We start from the raw sequence: 21,687 nt of genomic DNA, 5'->3' as shown, positions 1-21,687 counted from the left end.
ATGGAGAGCGGTGGCACTTATCTGGCCAGAACAGGCCCGCTAATAAAACTCAAGTCGAGATGGAGAGATTTATTCCTGGAGAAAACAAGAGTGCTTGAAATGAAGGAGTGAATCCGTCTAGTTGCTGTATTTACACGCTAAAGATCATCAGAATAAGTAATGTTATATTTTACTTATTTGTAGTATATTATTACATTTATATATATATATATATATATATATATATATATTTGAAGAGTTTATTTGCTAAAACAGATAACTCTTATCTAATTCGTTCTGTTTCATTTTCAAAAACTCTAGTTTTTTATTATGTAATCATGTTTTTATTGTGTTAGCTGTAATTTTTAGTTATTTTTTTAACTTAATCAAGATAACCCAACTGCAGTTGGCTGAGATTCATTGGAATACACAATGAAAAAACACAATGAATTTATCTGTTTTTGCAAATTCACTTTTCATATATATGTGTAATTGAGATTGTTTGAGGTCATATGAAGATCTGTGACATTTGACTGTAGATTTTGGTTTTTCTTGGCCAATATGAGCAAGTTGTGAGATGACTGTTGTATATGGAGGAACACAGACGTCTTCATGAATGCCGTTGCTGTATTTGAGGAGCAGTTTTTGAGGATTTCTCCTGTTCTTCAGCAGGAGCTCCAGTATCCGGATGACAGCGTCAGGCAAACGTTCCCAGGAGTGCCGATGAAAACACACGAGCCATAAGTTTTGCCTGACTTTGGAGCGAGGATCTATTTATCCGGTAACTGAATCAATTTGCTCTTCATTGTGCTGTGACCTCTGGGGCTTCGGCTCGATGCGGTCGCCACAACACTCCCAAAGTCACCCGCGCACTTACTGCAGATCTGCTTTCACATCCATCTGAGCCGCTTCACTGCCGAAAACACACATTTACACACTCTGACTTCTGTTAGCGTTATAAAAATGGATATTATATATATATATTTTTTTACAAATCAAATGAACAATTAACTGTTAATTAATATAACTATTAATATTAAATAAACTATTATTATTATTTATATTATTATTATTATTATGTATTGATATTACTATTGTTTTTAAACAATTAAGTACATTTTACACACAAATTCTCTTTTCCTTAATGCAAAAAAACAACAACAATTGTCTCATTCTTGTTACTGTAATACAATAATGAAAAATAATCACGTGTAGATACAACTTTAATTGAATTTACAAAATTCTATTTCCAAAAGATTCTAGTTACATTCTTTATTAAATAATATATATGTTTAAGAAATTAGAATTCAAGGGTAAAATGTGTTTAATTATAAATGAAAATGTGCGTTGAGATGCAAACTTTTATTATTTATTTTTATACAAAAATTTGTATATTATTTTAGGCTTGAAATCATTATTCAACAATTATTGCATTTATAATTAATAAATTGTTAATGTACATATTTCTTTATTTTTATTTTCTTGTATTAGCAAATAATCATTGTTTGTATTATGAATTATAGTCTTTATAATGCATTTTTTATTATTAAAATTTTTATTGTTAATTTGTAAAAAAAAAAAATTTGATTCATAAATTAATAAATGAAATATTTAGTGGAAAATTGACCTAATATAATAACATGAATTAATTATATTAATGTTGCTATATATATATATATATATATATATATATATATATAAAACAAAATTAATGTAATTTTAATTTTATTTTATTTTATTGTTAAATTGACCTGTGCATGTGTAGACTTTTCAGTTCAAATTTATTCTATTATTGTTGTTGTTGTTGTTATTATTAATAATAATAATAATTATTATTATTATTATTGTAATTAGGCTTATTATACTTTCATTAGCTTATAATAATTTGTTAAAACACAACCGTTTTTAGAGTTATATTTCATTTTATATATATATATATATATATATATATATATATATATATATATATATATATATATATATACATCTCCAAGCTTCAAGTTGAGTGCTGCTGACTATATACATATATATATATTTAATCCTCCTGAAGAAGAGTAAAATGGGTGCAGGATGTGTTCCTCCCTCTTTTCCCATCACGCATGTTCTTCTGAAAGCATGTGCCGTGCTCTTCCTGCGCTCCAAAGAAGCCTCTTGCACACTGTTTTTCATCACGCTTCCACCATCTCCCGATTTACCCTGCACCATGATGCTCGGCCATCTGTCGCGCAGTGACCATTTCCCATGCCAGAGTTTTAGTGGGGCCCTGAGAAAACCGGCTACATTTAGACTCTTATTAGCGCGCCCTCAAGTGCGCGACACATTGCGGTACATCACAGCCCCTCGTACGGCCCGCCGTCCTCTCCTTACACAGAGGCTAATGTACTGTCACGTCCCCCGGCAGGCTAGCGTTAGCGTTAGTTCACAGCTATGCTATATTCAGCCTGATTGATGAAGCGTCTGAGGGAGGGGGTGTCCGCTGCGAGGGAGCGCGTGTGCGCTAAATAAATCTCGTAAATTAAACAAATTCCCAGAATGGGGCACTGTCTTGTTTTGGCAGCCGAGGCTGAGAGGGTGCTGTGCGGCCCACCCTCCCTGCCCCGAGGCCTTGTGGGACATCTTGCGACACTCAGCGGTTATGATTGGGTAGTCTCGAATTAAAGCGTCCCGTCAGGACGAGGAATCATGTCCACCTGCTGGCTGGCTGGCTGCTTGTTGTGGAAACCACGTCCCGAAGGAGGCTGAGGCTCATCTATGGGCCGGGAGAGAGGGAGAATGAGCTGAGAGATAAAGGACAAAAAACTAGCTAGAGCTCGTTTCTGACAGCGCTACACGAGCGTGAAAGTCATGCATTTGCAATGAATTGAGGAGCTTAGAAGTTCATTGGACATTTTCGAAGTGAGGGCACTTGGTTTTGAGTATTTATGTAATGCTTCTGAAATCATAATATGACGAAGTTATGCATTGTAGCATGCAACAGGATTTTAGGTTTACTGTTAGTGTTGCTGTTTACTGTTGCGTATAAATTATAAGATATAAATTTGTTGGACATTTTGAAAGTGGGGACTTTTGTTGTGTTTTTGCATTTTAAAATGAGTCTACAATCCATGACATGACATATTATGACATAATATTCATAATTATACTGTAACAGGATCTCAAAGTTGCATAGCTGTCGCATTAGCGGTAAATTAGCAAAGGTAAAAAGTTAAAAAGCCACAATAGTTGACTTTGTGTGGCAAAATATGTGTAAAAATCATAATACAGAACAATTATGATTTGTAGCAAAACATAATTTCCTGTTCGTTGCTGTTAGCAGTACATTAGTGAAATTACAGATTCGTTTTAAAAGCAAGTACACTTGACTTTGTGTGTTTTTGTGTTTCAAAATATGTCTGCAATTCATAATGTTACAAGAAGTGTGCATTGTTTTGGAACAGGAGTGCAAAGCCTCATCACTGTTATACTTGCAACAGATTCTAGAAAGTGTCATTTTGATATTCATTTTAAGACACTGGAGATTCGATTTTGTGTTTGTGCTTTCTAAAATGAGTTTGCAATTCATAATATGACATTTTTGCATTGTAGCCCAACAGGAACTCAAAATTTTGTTACTGTTGTGTTTGCGATAAACTAGCAAAAACTGCATTTTGCTGAACTTTTTAAAACATTGGACACTTGATATTGTGTTCATTTGCATTCGAAAATGTGTTTGCAATTCATAACACAACACAAGTACAAATTGTAGCGCAGTAAGAGGTCAAGTTCCTGTTACTGATGTGTCTGCGGTAAACTAGTGACAATGGCAATCTGTTAAAATTTCAAAAACAAGGGCAATTGATTATGTGTTTTTGTGTGCTGAAAACAGTCTTCAATTTATATTACGATACAAGTATGCATTGTTTTACAACTGGACCTCAAAGTTTTGTTGATGATGTATTTGCGATAAGCTAGCGAAAAATGGCATTTCATTCAATGATGCTTAATTGTGTGTTTGTTTTGCGTTCAAAATGTGTCTACACAAGTATGCATTGTAGCCGCAACAGGAGCTCAAAGTCTAAATTAGCAAAATTAGCTAAATTATTCATTAACCTTTTTATTAAGTGGGGATGCTTGATTTTTTTGTGTGATTTTTGCCTGAAGTATGCGTTGAAAAGCAACCAGATCTGAGAGTTTCTTTACTGTTGTTAGCGATAAACTAGCAAAAAAATTTCATTGAATGTTTTAGAAGCAAGGAGGTGTGTATTTGTGTTACAATATGTGTCTGCAATTCATAATGTGTCACAAATATGCATTATCGCACAACAAAATTTCTAAACGTTTGAAGCTTGATTTTGTGTTGCATTATAAAAAAAGTGCATGGCACAAAATAATTATGAATTGCATGGTCAAAGTCTTGTTATTGTGTTTGCAATAAACCAGCAAAAGTGAAATTTCATTGCGCATTTTAAAACATTCAGTGATTCATTTTGTATTTTAATATGATGCTAGTATGTGTAGCACAACAGAAGTCCTTTCATTGTGGTGTTTTTGTGATAAAGTAGCGAAATTTTTTATTGAACATTTTAAAAGCAAGAACATTTGATTTGATGTTTTTTGTATTCCAGAAAGTGTTTGCAACACAACAGGGACTCAAAGTCCTGTTAACGTTGTGTTTGTGATAAATTGGCATATAATATGCCAATTTTGTTGAACATATAAAATAAGCAACAATTGGTTTTAATGTTTTTGCATTCTATAATGCGTCTGCAGCATAACAAAGTCATGTTAATGTTTATGATAACTAGTGATATTTCGATGATCTTCTTGTCCTCATTTCATGTGATCACAACTGAAAAAACTGCTGGAAATGGTGAAAGCAGTGTATCGATCTGCTCTTGTGTTGACTAGTAGATGGTCACTCTTGCACTCTTGCATCTTCAGAAAGCTGCAGTCTTTGCTCTGAACTCAGGAGGCAGAGGTTCATTTGACAGTCCTTTTCATAATCTTTCTTTCTTTCTCCTCTTTGCTCAAGGTCCTACCGAGGCAGCTGAAGAAAACGCCACTAAAAACAGCCGAAGAATGAAGCAGAAGGAATATTAAAAACAGCAGAGAGGTAAAAACCTTCATGAGATCAAACACTCTTTCAACTTATTTACTTTCTGTGAAAAAGTTTTAATTCATGGTCTAAGTATAATACATTTGTATAATATATATGTATAATATTTGTCAAATTTGTGTATGTGTGTGATTTAATATTTAACTTCATTTTAATGAATTGGCAAACATAATTTTGCTATTGTTTAATATTAATTGTCATTTTTTTTAAATAATAATTTAAACATGAAGAAAATAGGCCATTAAACAGATATTTAAAACATACCGTCTTTATGTTGTGTCTACTTTCATTTAAGGATTGAATGCAAATAATTGCAATAAAAAAAAGTATACAAATTTTAATGTTAGGTGGAATTAATCGTGATTAATCGCGATTAATTTAAGAAAATGTGCAATTAGTAAAAAATTGTAATCGATTGACAGCAATAATGTATGCATATATGTATATATATATATATATATATATATATATATATATATACTGTATATATGCTGTATATGTGTATATATATAATTACTCTGTGTAAAAAACTGACATCAGTACAGGCTTAATGTGTGTATTCATGTGCTTTTATGTGATATAATGCACTTTTATTCACTCTTTGAGGTCAATTGTTTTTGCAAGTGTTTTATTTGGATTGATTTGGTTCAGAAAGGCAGCTTTTGGCATCTGTGACACACATTAGAGGTGAAGTGTTAATTTTGAGTTGTTTCAGCTCTTCGGTGATCTGTTTTTAACAGCGGTACTCGAGTGTGTCCTTGCTGTCTGCTCTCATTGACTGGAGTTCAGCCTGGAGTCTGCGGCGTCTTACAGGCCAAACGGCCCGATTATTTGCGCTCGCCGCCGGTTTCTTTCCATCAAGCGGAGAGCAGAGCAGGTCGACGCATGCAGACTCGTATCCGCAGGCTGTTTGAGACGCTGAGAGGTGAGATACGGCAGTGAAGCTCATTTCTGCTCTCCCTCGCGCTGGGAAACAGTCTTTATCTGTACGTGTGAATCTGTACGGATGACACAGATCATTGAACTTGAAAAACGCTTCCTTTTGAGTCTCGTTTCTGTAATATGTTGTTCTCTTTCGGATGAAATTGCAGTTAAATAAAGCTATTAATCTTTGCACCGCTTTCGCATTACCTCTATGGCTTCGGCCTCGTCCTGCAACTTTAAACAACACTGCAGTAAATCAGCATGAAATAAATGTACCGTATTTTCCGGACTATAAGTCGCACTTTTTTCATAGTTTGGCTGGTCCTGCGACTTATAGTCAGGTGCGACTTATTTATCAAAATTAATTTGACATGAACTAAGAGAAATGAACTAACAGAAAACATTACCGTCTCCAGCCGCGAGAGGGCGCTCTATGCTGCTCACTGTGCTCATTGCTCCTGTAGTCTACACTAAGCAGTATAGAGCGCCCTCTCGCGGCTGTAGATGGTAATGTTTTCTCTTGGTTCTTGGTTCTAAATAAATGCGACTTATAGTCCAGTGCGACTTATATATGTTTTTTTCCTCATCATGGCGTATTTTTTGACTGATGCGACTTATACTCAGGTGCGACTTATAGTCCGAAGAATACGGTACATTTAATTATTGGATAAAAACATTTGTTACTAGTTTTTGAAAATAAAATATCAAATTATTTAATTTCAGCTAGTGGCCAAAGCTAGTTATTTTTCATTTTAATTTACTCGCTGTATTAAAATAACAAAAAATAAAAATGAAACTATGTAGATGAACTAATATTTCAATAAAAATAAATGTATTGTAAAAATAAATATCAAATGAAAACAAAAAAACAAAAAATACAAATTCAAAATATATTTTAAAATTCTAATAAAATATTTAAAAATTAAACAGAACATAAAAAGCAAACAATATAAAAATACATACTAAGAAAAACTAAGACATTTGAAAAAAACTAATATAATAATAATAATAAGCAGAAAATATAATACATGTAATAGATTGAAATAGAATCTCAGATAACGAATTATAACTAATAGTAAAATAACGGTTTATATAATTTCATGGTGTTTGCGAATCAAAGCCACATATCTTCTCACGTCTTCAGCTAATATCTTTCAGACAGAGCACCTGTCGTGTTCATGAAGAGGATCGTTTTGTATTCATGTGATGTCTATAATCAGTCTTTCTCGCCGTTATTATCACATACGCCTTTCTGTTTGTGCGTTTGCTTGTGTTCAAGCCCTTAATCAAATCTAAGCTATCAAATATCAAAATCAAATGATATATGTGATGTTGTGTAATCTAGAGACAATACTCTTTCTTCCCGTGGTCCTCTGGTTCTGCGTGCCGTTATCTGTGAGTGTGTCTGAAGTGAAGTTCTGATCATATCCGGACTGCAGGCTCTGATCCGGCTCTGAATGCTGCAGATCTGCTCTGTCAGACCGAGTTAGAGACGCTCGAGGGCCCAGTGCATTGTGGGCAAATCCTCTTGTGTCCAGGGCGGCTCTGTGCAGGCGTGGGATCCGCAGACACACGGGCCTGTTTGCTTTGACCCGCCATTGTGTTAGCCCACAGGACTTTAGTCCTAAACACACCGACACAGATTATTTGCTTAAAATGACATTATTTTATTTATTGTATATTGTGCAAAATATTCATTGATTATTTTTACTAGTTTTATATTTTACCTTTTAACTCTGTATGCAATACACATATATTTTTCTTGTATTATAAATAATAATAATAATAATAATAATAACAATAAACATTTGATACACATATGATATAATTGTACACTAATACATTTTTATATAATATTAATAATATTAACAATAATAACAATATTTATTATGATTATTGTTATAATAATATATAATAATAAATATAAGTTTTTTTAAGTATTATGATAAGTATGAAGATAAAATAATAATAATATTAGTAGTATTAATAATACAATAACAATAATAGTAATAATAATGAATATTATATTATATTGTTTTGATGTGGCTTTTGTGAATATATATGCTATTAATGAGTAAATATAAATATTAATATATTTTATAAAATAATAATAATAATATGTATTATTATTATTACTATTTTTAAATGTATCACTAACTTATAAATATCTGTATATATATATATATATATATATATATATATATATAATTTTTATGATCTGTTTTATTTTACATTCATGCATTGGCAGACACTTTTATATAAAAAAAACAACTTAAATTGCATTAATTTTATTTCCTTGTTTTTAACGATATATTTCTGCCTGTATTAAACATTACACATATATATCAAACATCAGTTGTATCGCCTAGCCTTATGTGTCTCTACGAGAGCGAGTTAGTAGCTGCCGCTCTTTATATGCTGAGTGTTTGTACGAGACGAATCTCGTGATATAGATGGTGAGTGTGCGTGTGTCAGGCTGGAGCAGATATGTGCTGATGCGTTCCTGGCGGTGTGTTTGCGCTGCAGTGCTGCGGTGTAGCAGCCCTCTGACCTGCTGGGTAAACAACCAGAGAGTCTCTGACTCCAAATAAGGCCAGCACATCCACGGCACAGAGCGGCGGCAGCCTGCCATCCTCCACACACACACACACACACACACACGTCTCCTGAGCTCCCCTTTCTTTCCGTTACTGTTTTTTTTCTGCAGCCCGCCTGCTCTCCTTGCATGGTTTATGAAATGAAAATCCTGTCATCATTCATTCACCCTCACGTCACTCCAAACCCTATGAATTCTTTCTTCTGTAAAACGCAAAATGAGATATTTGGCAGAATGTTCATGCTGCTCATTTCCAAAAAAATGTAAATAGAGACCAGTGCCGTCAAATTTCAGACAGGACCATAAAAATTTAACGTATGTGAGTTTGAAATGTAGTTCATATGAGTTATGCTCTACATTTCTGATGTCATATGAATTATATTTTAGCAATTTGCCATTTGTGCACATTCAAATCTTGAAACAGGAACATTTTACACCAACAGTGATATCAGTAATAGCTGATTACACCAAGGTCAGGGTAACAAATGTAAACTGAAACTAATTAACATTTATGTTAGTTGAAATAAAAGAAATTGTGATTATTAAATGAAAAACGTCAAAAGAGCAATTCAATTTTTTATTTCGTTTAATAAAATATAAAATAAAAATGAATGCAATCAAAATTTTTATATTTAAAACAAACAAAAACTAGTGAAATTTACAAAAGCACACACAATAACTAAAAAATATAGAAATAAAAGGCATTTAAATAATACAAAAATAACCATGAATTACACTAATTTGATTATGTAAGTGACATTTGAGAACTGATATATTCTTATAATAACTGATAGTATTTTAATGATAAGTCATTCAATATTCTAATAATAATTGATTTTGGTCTGTCCCCAAGCTTTTGTATAATGTTTGAAAGCTGGGAATATGGTTAAAATGATGTATATTTTCATTTAATATTTCATTTTTCCTTTCTTAAGATAAATACAGTTTAGTGCAGTCACTCGATGGTTGTTTTTGTGTGGAAAAGAGGGGGAAAAATCTGCTCTAAATCTTCTTTTGTGTTCCTTGGAAGATAGAAACCCGTCTGGCTTTGAAACGATGTGAGGGTGAGTGTATTTTTAGGTAAACTATTTCCAAATTCATTCTCCTCCTCTACCTGACATTCCTTTTCTTTCAGTCTCTTTGGCACCGTCTGAAACACATTGCCTTTGTGCTTCTGCACCTCATAAGATGCATGTTGTTTGGTTTTTTTGCTTTTAGTTCTGATAAATGCTTTTGCCTTTTAGTCCTTTAAGAGTCTTTCTGCTGTTATCCTGCAGAGAAACAGACCGCAGGCATCCCTGAGTGTCGTATTTCACATTGTAGACACGCCCACTTGTTCCACTGACCGTTTACTACAGAAAGCACAGTACATCTCTATCTATTTTAGCATTTGAACCTGCTTTCCCTCTGGTCCTGTGAGGGAGGAATGACCTCACCCTTGCATCTTTTGAAAAACAGTCATATTCTCTTTCATTCAAAAGCGACAAGACGGTCACGTTTAATATTTATGATAGCGAACACGAATGACCTCTCCTTTCACTGTGAATATATAGAACCCTTTGTGTGTGTGTGTGTGTGTGTGTGTGTGTGTGTGTGTGTGTGTGTGTGTGTGTGTGTGTGTGTGTGAGGACTGTCTGTAATGAATTCATAATCTCTGCAGTGGGTCTTTGTAGATTCCTATCAGGCAGCAGATAAGACAGCACAGTTGCACTCTAATAGCTGTCAGTCTGCTTTCCTTCCTTACTATGGATCAGTTCACTTTCAGTAGACAAATACACACATATACACACACACACATGAGATGGGCTGTGTATTCAGAGGCATGTTCTCCACATAGTGGATCTAAAGATAAAAGCTTCTGCATTTTCTGTCGATGGAGAGACTGCATTTCTGTAGCGTGTTGAAAGAAGGTCCCCCAAGGCTCTGTACGAGGCCCCTTAATATTGATGCGTTTTTCCCCCAAAACTCGACGAGCATCAGCCCCCATCGTTTTTCTCACTGTCAAACACGCCCAAAGTTTTGAAAGCACCTCAGAAAGGCAAAGTTTTTTTTGGTAAGTAGCTTCAAAGTTGCCTCAGAAAAACAAGCATTAAATACAGTGCAATCTTTTGTGCCCTGAAGCTACTCATGCTAGCTATTAAAAATGATTGTGACACTAAGCAGTGCTTTGTGAGTTAATGTTGTTTGTTTATTAGATCCACATATGCTTAACTGAATTAAGCTTTGTATAATGATTTGCTTATTATTTGAAAAGTTATCTTCTAAAGAAGTTCATATTATAGTTATAATAAAGCTATTTTTGCAGGTCCTTAGTTCTAATGCGCCACGTTTTGACCTAATTATATATCTGACCACATATTGGATTTAAAGAGAAATCAGCTCCATGATAACAACATAAACTTATTATATAGTTCTACATAGACATTTCTAAACCACACACTAAAAAAGTGCAGACGAACACACTTCCAGAATACAATGCTCATTATGGTCTTATGGATCGGGCTTGTCGAGTGGTAAGTAATCTTTATCATTTCCCCCAGCATCCTCAAATGGCTCTTTAGCCCGGCTGAAATTTACAATGCTAAGCTATCTGCCACCAGGAGAACGTGGGACACGCTATAGCGCTCAATTTATAAGCCTGATTAAACTAGGCAAGCGTGAGGAAGAAACATGAGGCAAATCAACATAAAAACACAGCGATGCTTTTCGCGGCGTTCCCGCTGATTGGGCCTCGGCCCTTTATGGTGGTAGAGATCACAGTAGCCCTTAAATAAAGAGAAAAATGCATGTAAACAATACTCCAGGGTGTCTGTGTAGAGTATGAGTTATTGCACTAGGCCTTTGTTCATTGTTAGGTGCTGTAATAGGTGTAGGCCTTTGAAATACAGTGTGTCAAGACAATATGTATTGTGATACTTAGTTTATTCGTTCATCATTTATTGTCATTAATAAAACCCAGGCTGACTCTGATAAACAAACATTTAATGATGTATTTTTCAGTAAGATTCAGTCAAATGCATTTAGGAGCTGTCAGTTGCATTTGACATTCATATGAATTTCAGTACACTGTACATACATAACAATACCCTTTGCTTTTTTTCGAATGCATATTACTGTTTGACATTTCTTTACTGTTTGGGTTTTCCTTAAATCATAAAATTATCTGTTCCTTACAGACTATGTAATTAATTTATTTATTCATTTTATTATTGTTATCAAGTAATAAGTAATAATGTAAAATCAGTCTGTCATTATCACAAAATAAATAATTAAATACATGGGCTAAAAAAATATTAAATATGTACGCTTGTAAAACACTTTGACTAAATGAATCTGTACAGGGGCAGTTTATTCCCTCTCGTGTCTTATTATTTTGGAGGTGGGATGGTTTTAGTGAGGGGGTTTCAAATGTCAGAGCAGCTTATCTGTGCGCGCTCATTCACTACGGATTGGTGACGTGAACGCGCAGAGGCCTCCCCCAGCCTGCTTCACTGTTTTTGGGGAGGGTGCGCGGGAGAAAAGGGGGGGCTAAAGAAAGCCCTACCAAACTGCCCCTACCCCCAGTCGAAGTCCGAGACCTGAAAGAAAAGAATCCGATCCAGCTCTGGGACGCGGTGGCTCGACCGACTTTTAAAGCACGTTTTGAAGCGCGTCCGTGGAGTCTCGTGCGCTCTTGGAGAGTTTACGCACGGACGCCGTCGACATGGCACGGAGAACTGTTTTCTCCCGTTGAAAACTTCGCGTATCCAAGGAGTTATTTGGATTTTTCCTTCTGTTTTACATGGATGCAACATAGGACGCTTTAAGAGGAACTATATGGTCGTACCGCATCTGCATCGATCCGAGATAAAGTTACTTGGACACTATTGTAAGCAAACGTTTTTTTTTATGGCCAATTTAAAACCTAAAATAATTAATGCAGACTTTTAACTTTTTTATACAATTTTTGTTCTTTAGCTATAATTATTTAGAGGTTTTATTGGTAGAAATTGTTGATTTCATTGTATCTATATAATCACATTGTGTCTATCGAGATGTTTTTGTGCGTTATGTGATTTTTTTGGCGACAGAAGTTGTAGTAATTAAGTCTAACGGTTTTGATACGGCTTTTTGGGCTTTGTATTCCTCATGTTCTACTTGGGGATTTTTGTGACAATTTCATTAGCGCAAAAACTTTTCGAGTTCATATGAGGAGTGATTATAAACAAAGTTGATGGCATAATTTTCATAGAGGACGTTTGAAATGTTGCATCTCTTCTGTTTGGGTTCCCTATGACCCACAGTTTAAAAATACGACGAAATCCGGTGAATGGACACAACGTGTCTGTTCACTTTTGGCAGTTTGGATTTGTTTTATTGTATTTTTGGGTGGGCTTGAAGCATGACCCCAATGAGTAGTTGAAGCATTTTTTGAAAAGTGTTATGCTTGCTTTGTGGTACAGTAGAGTCTTAATGCTTTATTAATATCTATATAATAATAATAAAAAATGGGATTTTGGTTGAGTTACTGGAATGCAGTGTGAGTTTCAAAAGAAAGCAAGGTTTATTTTGTAAAATGGTTACTGATGTTTTTCAAGGTTTCGAAGAAAAAGACAATAAAGTCAAAACCAGATAATGAGGAAAATTGGAAAGTAACTTTCTGGAGGTTTAAAATAATGGTCTCATTGACATTTGCTGCTAATGCTGAGTTTATAGAGTAGACAAAAAAAACACATTACACATTTTTGCATTATGGTTTTGAATAGAAAGCGTGAAAAAGTAATTACTCTAGAGAATATTGATTCTTTTCACCAAGTGTCTTTCTAGCAAAGTTTTTATATTAAGGATTTTCTCCCTTTGTTTCTGGCAGATACATGCTTGTCTATGACTTGTGCTTTCTTTCAGCTAAGTTGTGCCATGGCCTGCTGAATATAGCAGTTTACTTTCATTTGAAAGTATATGTGTTCATATAGTAAAGGTTTGAGCGAGACTGAAGCAGGAAAGCGTAATGCAGGTATTGTCTTGATTCGTTTAGTCACAGATCATGCAGGGGTCATTAATCACTTTAATGTGACTTCAGGGGCCCCGTATCAGAATGAATCCAGACTAAAGTGATCTGGTTCTACTTTTTTTTTAGAAAATGTTGGCTGAATAGTTCGCTTTGATCTCCAAGAAATTTAGATTTAGACTTTGTTGACATCTCATCTAATAAGTTTGATGGCAAAGAACTACTCTAGGAGCTATTTCGAAAAGGACAGCCATCATTAATCCTTTCATGAAATATGTAAAAGCTTTTTAAGCATTAATGGGTAAAAAGTTTTTTTTTTTCAGTCTTTATTCTGTGTTGCAACTTGCAAACTCACAAGTTTGCTTTAGTTTCTAAATGCCACTAATTGGACGATTTATCATAGCTGATCGCTGTCAGATCTTGAGAGATGCTAAGACAAATGCGTAGGAATGTAGCCAAACAGAAGCCGTTAGCCGTGACTGTGGTCTATAGACCTGTAGTTTCGCTCATTTTTCTTATGCAGGCTAAGCAATAACAAACAAGAAATCAATGAAGTCAGGTGGTGTCAGAATGAAGGAATTTTTCAACTTCGTTTGCTGAACTAACTTTGATTTCCCGTGTGCACTCCGTGTCACCTCTGGACGAAAAGTTAATTGGATTGAGCTGAGGATATGAGTTCTGGTGAAATGTCTTTTGTAAGGTGTCTTCCCCAAGGTTTTGAAATTTCATTTCTGCGAAGTTATTCCTTCTGGTGTCGTTTTTGTGTTTTCCGACACTTATCGCTGTAACCTTTTTTTCCCCCATTTTAAATAGGGATCAAAGGACAATACCTCAGAGAGATTCTGGCCACGCAATGCCAAAATAAATATTCTCCTGACATCAGCGAGAAGAGAAGGGCAGCGCTTTTGCAGTTGCTTGCGTTACAGATTTAGCCCTCTTATTTGTGTGAGCTAGAGTAGCTAATGATCACTCTAAATATAAAGTGTGCCATGCTTTAATGAGCAGTATCTCTCTTGGATTTAGTTTTCTTTCAACATTGGAGATCTTACAGCACTTGCTAAAGTACCATTTTATTGAATTATGTTCCGCACAGCCTTGTATTCAAAGGCGCCATGGATAGATTTAGTGCAGGAAATGCTAATGGAGTGGCAGAAATATCAAAACAACAATTATACAAAAAGCTCCCTCTCACGGTGGTTATTGTAACCCGTGTACACCAATGTGATCGTAGTCGCAGATAAAATTAGGCGAGTTTGTGTAACAGGGAGAGAAGTGCAATTATCAGCTTTGGTTTTGAATGGCAGATGCAGCAGTGGCGGTAATGGCAGCTGCGCTAGAGCTCCTCACATTATCAGCAGAAAAGGGAGGGGAAGAGAGATGTTCACCAGAGCCTAAGCTCTGCCAACTAATTGTGTTTATTCCTCTTAATTTGTCCCGAGTGCTAAATCGGTGCTCTTCAGCTCATGGTGGGTGCAATTTGTCTGGTGGTTATAAAAGAACGAGTGCACTGTCTTTGAAACGAACTCTTCTGGTCTTAATGTGAATGTCACATGCATCCACATGCACATCCATGCAGAAGGAGCCGAGGCCTTTCTGTTCAACCACAGTTGTTGCTTTACACCACGACCCAAGGGACAACCGGTCAGTCTGACAGAATTATCAAGCAATTGTTCGGACGAGTTCCTGAGTAAATCGCTACATTGTCCATGACAAGCCTTGTTGAAGATGAGGAATAGCCTCTGCTGGTAAATTTATATTAACTCTCCGGCCTATGTTGCCCATTCTGTCCAACAGGTTAGTGGCAAATCCAAGATAAGACGGCAAGCAAACCCACCCCTGCTGACGGGATTGATCCATCTCGTTCAAAGTTTAATTTCATCTCACGCTTGGCCAGTTGCCTACGTGACGCTGCAGGACTGATCATCCGGTCTCTGGGCTCTCAGTACTGTGGCGGTGCTGATAAAGCCAAAAGCTACTACCTTCTCCCCACGCTCCCTAAGCTTAAAGCCCTCGCTGCAAGACTGGATTTCAAACCAATGATATGCTCCGCTTGCTCTGATGCCACTGTGATAATGTGTTCATTACGGTAGGAGGGCATTATATCCACCATACACCCACCAACCAACCTCTAACCCCTCCCACTGGCCTCGATATGTTTGGCTGTTTTATTGGGGGCACACGTTGTTTACCCCCACCATGGTGATTTTTTGCTTTCTGCTTTTTAAGTATAATGACCAGCTGGCACTCCAGGTTGACGGGCGTACTGCCCAGCTTGGGACATTTAGACAATACAGATCTGTCATAAACACACCCCACCTTGGCTTCGATCTGAGTTATGACCCCTCTGAGAGTTGTGGAGACCCGTCCCCACCCTGTTCTCCATGGTTGGAGGTCAAGATGCCATCTGTGATTGGTCTACTTATTTGCCACTTTGGCTCGATAGTTAACAGACCCCAATGAACCAGATTAAAGGGTTGGATCTTTGTTTGATGGACTTGGAGTGGTTATGACCTTTCTCTGGGGCAACTCCAATTAGACTCTTTCAAAATACCTTCAAGTCATTAAGTGGAACCAAAACAATAAAGCCCATGAATCGAAGGGAGATTTATCTTGAATATCTTAGATATCCCACTTTCCAAAAGTCATGGTACTAGTTTAGTGATGTGTGCTGGTTTAAGATGGTTATCAGGGGTCTTGCTTGATGAAGCATAGGAATTTGTTGGGGCAAAGACAGGATGCTGGTTTGGTAGGTTTTGTTTGGAACCAAGTAGAGTTGAAGGGGTTTATAGTGACCCTATAGAAACCTCAGGGTCCAGTTAAGGGGACAGTTTTCAGGATTAGGGGCTTTTTCATGTGCTAAAAGCTGCTAATCTGCCGGCCTTTGTGTGGGAGCAGAAAGCTCGGGGCAAGATGGGAAAGCCATGGCTTTTTCAGAGCCCGGCCTTTTGTTGTCATTTCACCCAAATCAGGGGACATCTGTTAGGATCGGGGGTAGATTCCCAGCTGATGGTGGGGAATGAGGTTTGAGGAAGAGGCGGGGGAAGGACAAGATACGTTGGTGGGGGTGGGAATGCTTGAGGGCTGATGGATGTGTGTAATTGTTTGTAATGCAAGCATGAAAACATGGGCCTCTGGGAGCCAGAGCCATATTTGTGTGGACAGAGGGGCCTTGTAGTTCTGAAACAGTCAGTCAAGGGTATATTGGGTTAAACACGCATAAATACCTGCCTGTCAATGCAAACCATGCTCCCTTAATTAGGAATGACAAAATGGTTTGACAGCAGAGAAACGGGGAGCGCAATAGCCTCTAACTAGCACAAATGTCAACATGTGATTAAGCTCTGTTGGAAACTCATTACATTCCTGAAACGGGGATCTGTTTTTCAATAAAAATCACATCTCTTTTTGTTCTAGTCAGTGCTGAATTAGCGTGAGTGATCTCACACAAGTACGTTTTTTTTTTCGATTTGCATATGTGCATTATGAGTGCATCAAATTCAAACACTTCTAAAAGGTGAGCTTCACGAAGATGCATTGAATTTCACCCCCCCCCGCCCCCAAAAAAGAAAAATAAAGCAAAAGATTTTGCATAAAGAAATTGAAGTTTGATCATTTAAATGACAGTTATGCATATTGCCATCTGAATTCCTGTTACTATATAAGAAAATGTATTCATCTTGAGAGTGATTATTGTTGTTTCGATATTTCAGTTAATTTTTTTTTTTTATTAGAATTTTTTATTTATTTACCATGACGTATAATGTCATCTTGGCAACTAGATTAAATAAATGAATACATTTTATTTTAAATATTTTATTTGGTTTTAGTTCATGGTTATTTTAGTTAATGTTTATCAGTAATAAATTTTTTTTAATGATTTTAGATTCATTTAATATGAATAACCCTGATGAGAATTTAGGCAAATGTTCTTAACTGCCATAAAATATTGCAAATAAATAAATATTTCAGTAAATAAACAATATAAGCAAAATATGTCTACAGTATATAATGTTTTTGGACTGGTTTTGTGAGATTCATAAAATAAATATCCTTCTTCTCAAAGTGAAAGTCTGTGGTTATTAACTGTTTCAAGTAAGTATGATTTTAGATTTAGTTTAAAGCACAGAAGGTTAAAGGTGGAAAAACATTACATTCACTCCCGCGTGGCATTTCAGTTTCAAGCCTCTGTAATTATAGCTGTATTGTTTTCTTTGAGTGAACAAGGATGTGTTCAACACAACTGAGCCAGGGATGCTATGGATTCTGCGTCAATGGGGCGTAAAAGAGCGAGTGCGAGGGAGTTCACTCTCTCCGTCTCTTCAAGCGAGAGGGAAAGATGATTTGTTACACGCACAACATCCCCCAACCCTGACATTTTGATGTCTAAATGCTAGGCCTGCAGGATGCCAGCTGATAATATCATTAAATGCAGCACCTGACAATGTTTATTGTTTGTTTATGTTTTAATGATGTAAAATTTCTTATCACGATTATAGTGACAAATTTTTACAGTTATCAGTATTATCATGGTATTGTTAAAATATGCTGGAGATGTTAAAAAATACAGACGCATAAATCACTTCACCACGACAAATACAATGACTTTTTGTTTGCATAATCACTAAAACAATAACATTACCAATTTTAAATGACAACAGCTTAATAGCATGTTGAGATATGTAATGTAAATGTTCAAATAAAGCTTTCATAAAAAAGGTAAACCTCACATTTCAGCTTGCGATCTGCTTTTATTAGCTCCATTATGTCCTCCGTATGCGTCCTTGTTTCGTTTTATCTGGCCATTGGGGATGGGATGTGGCCGAATGAATGAATGAAGAGATAAATTGCGTGTTATCTTCCTCCTGTGTGACTGGGGAGGTGATAATGTGGTCAAACAGAGGGGTGTAGCCTCCGTGGTGGATTGCAGTCAACTAAACAAACCGGAGATGAATTCTGGATAAAATGTGCTAACTAGAAGCACGGCCCGTAACTGAATGGCTCTTCCACTTCTCTAGTGTCTCTCGCTTTGGGGAAATCGTGAGAGATTAAGTCCGTCTGGAGTTTCTGTGGAGGATGTTTTCACGGTGGTGGTTTGGGGACGTTTAAGATTCAGGAAGTTTTGGTTATTAAAGGCAACGAAGTTGACTTAATACATCTTCCTTCACTAATAAAAATAAAAGTTCAAAAGGAGCTTTCGTAGTGAAGCCGTAGAACAGATCTTAAGGGAAATAAATCTTTATGTGAAGAGTATTTATTAATCTAAACAATTGGTTTTTCAGTTATATGGACATTTACGGTTTCATGGACATTTACGGTTGTTCATTGAACCATTGATGATAATAAAGAAAAATAATAATTTTTGACATCACTTTACAGTAATATTTATTAACTACTTTAGTTAACATGAATTAACTATGCATAAGCGTTAATTAGTTATTAATTAATTAAATGTTGTATTTTTTAACATTAGTAATTTCAGTGTGACTTGGCATGAACAATGTACAAATGCATTATTTACTAACATTCACAAAGATTATTAATTGTGTATTAAATAATACATTAATATTAACAAATGAGATCTTATTGTAAAGTTTTATTGTACAATTATGTAATTTTTAAAAAAATATATTTTCAAAATAAAAAGAAGTAAAAATGTGTATATGTATATATACAATTTAAAATAAAATTGAAAAAATCATTTAGTGTGTTTATTAATCTGTAAAAACAATCTTTATATTTTTTTTAATTAAAAAATGTATATTCTAATTCAGCACATTTATCATATAATAAATGAGAATTTCTTATATTATCTAAATTTTTCTTATTTAAATTATTTTTTATTTGTTTTTATATATTAAGTGTCTTATATTTTAATAAATCACAGTTAATTAAGCCTTTTTTCCAATTGTTTTTTATTTGGACTTTTAGATTTTTTGGGGGGACTTTTAGTTTTTTTATTAAGCAGTTAAGCATTTGTTTTTTAAATAACTAAATAATCTTACAAACATTGTATTTAGTCTTTATAGTGTGTACATAATATCTTTTTTGTGTAAGTTTTGATTCAACTTGCTAATGTCACTTTACAAAAGTTGAAAATTAGCGTTACTAATGCCATTTTTGTGTCTTTCATCTGCCTCTTTACCTTGAGCATGAAATGCGTTCATTGCACAAACTCTATTAGCATCTAAGCATTAATATGCGGACGAGCTAATAAGCTAAGAGGCCTGTACGCTGTAAAATCACTGCACTCTTGTTCTCCAAATAGTCGGCAGAGAGACATGCTAGTCATTCGTAGCAGAGGCCAGTCTTGTTTGAGTTTAGCGCAACGGATTTTGAAAGTGATGGATGGCCGTCGTTCCCTTTGTTTATCTCTGCAGATATCTGAATCCTAAAACACATGAAGTATCTGAGAAATCGAGCTAAATGTATATACCTGAGACCCAAAGGTCAAGCTAACACATTCACGTGTGTGAGTTTGGTGCTGTGATTCAATTACTAGCTGTTTTCTGAAGGGATTTGTGTGGCTTAAATAGGCAGCCATATTGTGGAGTTAATTTCGCCTGATGAAGTGCAGAAGTATTGAGTCTTTTGATATAAATATTAATTTCATGGATCAACTAAATCACAGACTGTAGTTTTTGTAGCATTTATATCTATCAATGTAGATGGGAGCCTCATGCATCAGCTCATGCATCCATTGCTGTGGCTTTGTGTTTTGTAGCTCCGCCCACAGTGGAATCTGATTGGTCCAAAATCCTGCTACTTATAAAATATTAAAACAACACATTTTCTGATTGGTTGTGATCATGTCTCTAATCATAAATAATCTTTATTAGATTTATCAAATAATTTGTATATATATATATATATATATATAAAATGCATAATGTATAATAAATACAATTTTCTATACTGTGTATATGCTAAAAATAAGCAGTATTTTTAAATAAGTTTTTCCATTGTATTTAGTTTCTAAAATATATATTCTAAGCATATAATTTTTTCTTCATATCTTAAATAAATCAACATAGATTGATTAATACCTTAGATTTAGTTGTAGTATGTTTAAAAGTCCACTCAGTTCCAGTGTTTTGTTCCAGAAGCGGTTCTCGACTCCTGAACCCGGTGTTGTTTTGGGTGTGTTTTCCCGGTGAACCCGTTTAATGATGACTGCAATGCCTCCTGACAGGAGCTTTGAACACAAGACGAGCAAAATCAGCAAGGAATCAGAGAGCGTTTGTGTCCGAGGAGCATCCTTCGAAAAATAGCATATCGATTTCTGCACACGTGCCAAACATGCATCAGATCTAAACACACACACACTCACACACACACTCGACAGGACGCATGCGGCACCTCCAGATCACACAGACTCTTTCACTTCAGTAATAAGATGCTGGAGCTTAAGAACGCGCGGATGGGTGTTCAGAGACTCACTGTGAGCTCAATGTTGGAGGAGCGTGCTGCATTTCAGAGGTCAAGGCCTCGGGAAGGCCTATGTTTTCACTGTCTACACAGGCAGCTGCCTACTGAGATGAAAACTTTTATTAAGACTGAGCCGAAATGAACCTCTGATTTGGTACAACTTGTAGTCTTTTCAGTGCTCGTATTTATAATCAACTTATCTTCACTGTTGCTTAATAACACTTTAATAAAGCAACATTATTAATAGTACTTTATTGACTTAATGAATGTGTAAATATTTTTTAATCAATATCTAAAAGGAATACATTTATTATAAATATTTAAATATGATTTATTGTTTTAAAAGTTACATTTTGTTTAAATGTAATACTGCCAGGGTGGTTATCAGGAGTTTTGATAAATGTACACATCTCATAAATGAAATCAAAGACGTTTATTTGACCATTAGGCTATCTCCTGCAATAATTTGTTTAAAAGGTTGAAAGGTTGACAGATGCAAAAATATAGGGAAGTTTGCATGAAAATAACATTTACAATTAAAACTAGTTTAATTAAATCAATACATAAAATAATGCTATTAATCATATTATAATCATTTATTATACATATTTAAATATTATTAATCATTTAAAAATGCATTATGTTTAAATCTAATAACAATGAATACATTAGTTACGTATA

The 21,687-nt window shown here is 35.2% G+C and overlaps 1 protein-coding gene across 18 annotated transcripts in view; it reads left to right on the top strand.

Moving 5' to 3' along the window:
- The window catches only part of LOC132159463 (receptor-type tyrosine-protein phosphatase S-like), a 194,036-nt gene that overhangs the window by 39,261 nt on the left and 133,088 nt on the right, over positions 1-21,687 (top strand). For 11 of the 18 annotated variants that reach the window (XM_059568972.1, XM_059568969.1, XM_059568971.1 and 8 more), the window contains exons 2-3: positions 649-760; positions 4,991-5,071. The gene's annotated coding sequence lies outside the window, so the exon portion shown is untranslated. Of the gene's footprint in view, positions 1-648; positions 761-4,990; positions 5,072-12,063; positions 12,463-21,687 lie in introns of those variants that run through there. The other 7 variants (XM_059568979.1, XM_059568980.1, XM_059568983.1 and 4 more) reach the window with 4 other exon arrangements.

This window comes from Carassius carassius, chromosome 16, assembly GCF_963082965.1.
Source record: "Carassius carassius chromosome 16, fCarCar2.1, whole genome shotgun sequence".
NCBI lineage: Eukaryota > Metazoa > Chordata > Actinopteri > Cypriniformes > Cyprinidae > Carassius > Carassius carassius.
This window is presented reverse-complemented; position numbering and strand designations above follow the sequence as displayed.